The sequence below is a fragment of the Psammomys obesus genome, unplaced genomic scaffold (assembly GCF_907164565.1).
Source record: "Psammomys obesus unplaced genomic scaffold, mPsaObe1.curated_primary_1811, whole genome shotgun sequence".
In the NCBI taxonomy this organism is placed as follows: Eukaryota; Metazoa; Chordata; class Mammalia; order Rodentia; family Muridae; genus Psammomys; species Psammomys obesus.
Window position 1 is genome coordinate 666,900 of NW_026590677.1, and position 1,762 is coordinate 668,661.

Below are 1,762 nucleotides of genomic sequence, written 5' to 3' on the forward strand. Positions count from 1 at the left end.
CATGTGATTCATGACCTCTGTCAGAGTTATTGTTTCTTTGTTTAATTTCTGTTTTGTTGACCTGTCCTTTGTTGAGAGTGGGGTGTTGCAGTCTCCCACTATTAATGTGTGGGGGTCTATGTGTTGTTTAAGTTTTATTAAAGTTTCTTTTACAAATGTGGGTGCCTTTGTATTTGAGGCATAGATGTTCAGGATTGTGAAATATTCCTGGTGGATTTTTCCCTTGATGAGTATTTTTTATTTATAATTTCATTTTTTTTCTTATCAGTTACATTTTATTAACTCTGTTTCCTACCTGTATCCCTTTCCCTCATTCCCTCCCAATCCCACCCTCACTCCCTAATCTCCACCCTGCCCCTTTCCAAGTCCACTGATGGGGGGGACCGCCTCCCCATTCATTAGACCCTGTTTTATCAGATATCTTCAGGACTGGCTGCAAAGTCCTCCTCTGTCGCCTAACAGAACTGCTCCTCTCTTTGGGGTGTGGGGAGTCAAAGAGCCAGCCATTGAGTTCCTGTTAGAATTAATCCTTGTTCCCCTTACTATGGGAAACCAATTGGTTACCATGGGCTACATCCGAGCAGAGGTTCTAGATTATATCCATACATGGTCCTTGGTTGAATGTCAGTCTCAGAAAAGTCCCTGTGCCCACATATATTTGGTCCTTGTGGAGCTCCCTATCCTTTCCCCATCATACTAAATCCCTTTGTTTCATATGATTCCCTGTACTCTGACAAAGGTTTGGTTATGAGTCTTAGTATCTGTTTTGAAACGCTGCTAAGTAGAGTCATTCAGATGCCTTCTGCAGTAGACTCCTGTCATATGTTCAATGCACATCCCATCTGTCTTTCTAAATGAGAATTGATATTCTTACCTCGTGTCCACTCTCTTGATTATCTTTTTTAGATGTATAGATTTCATTATGTTTATCATATCTAATAGGTCTATATAAACAAGTATATACCATGTTTGTCTTTCTCCTTCTGGGATATTTCACTCAGAATGATCTTTATCCCACCATTTGCCTGCAAATTTCATGATTTCCTCCTTTTTGATTGCTGAGTAGTATTCCATTGTGTAAAAATACCACAATTTCTGTACCCATTCCTCCATTGATGGACATCTGGGTTGTTTCCAGGTTCTGACTATTACAAATAAAGCTGCTATAAACATGGTTGAAAAAGTATTCCTTTTGTGTACTTGAGCAAATTTTGGGTATATACCTAGCAGTGGTATAGCTGGGTCTTGAGGAAGCACTACTCCTAATTGTCTGATAAAGCGCCACATAGATTTCCAAAGTGGTTGTTCAAGTTTACATTTCCACCAGCAGTGGAGGAGGGTTCCCCTTTCTCCACAGCCTCTCCAGCATGTGTTGTCACTTGTGTTTTTCATCTTGGCCATTCTGATGGGTGTAAGGTGAAGTCTCAGGGTAGTCTTGATTTGCATTTCCCTAATGGCTAATGAGGTTGAGTATTTCTTTAAGTGTTTCTCTGACATTCGATATTCCTCTACAGAGAATTCTCTGTTTAGCTCTGTTCCCCATTTTTTAATTGGATTACTTGGTTTGCTGCTTTTCAGCTTCTATAGTTCTTTGTATATACTGGACATTAGCCCTTTTTCAGATAATGGGTTAGTGAAGATTCTTTCCCAATCTGTAGGCAGTTGTTTTGTTTTGATGATGGTGCCTTTTGCTTTACAGAAGATTTTCATTTTCATGAGGTCCTATTTATTGATTGTTGCTCTTAGAGCGTGTATTGTTGGT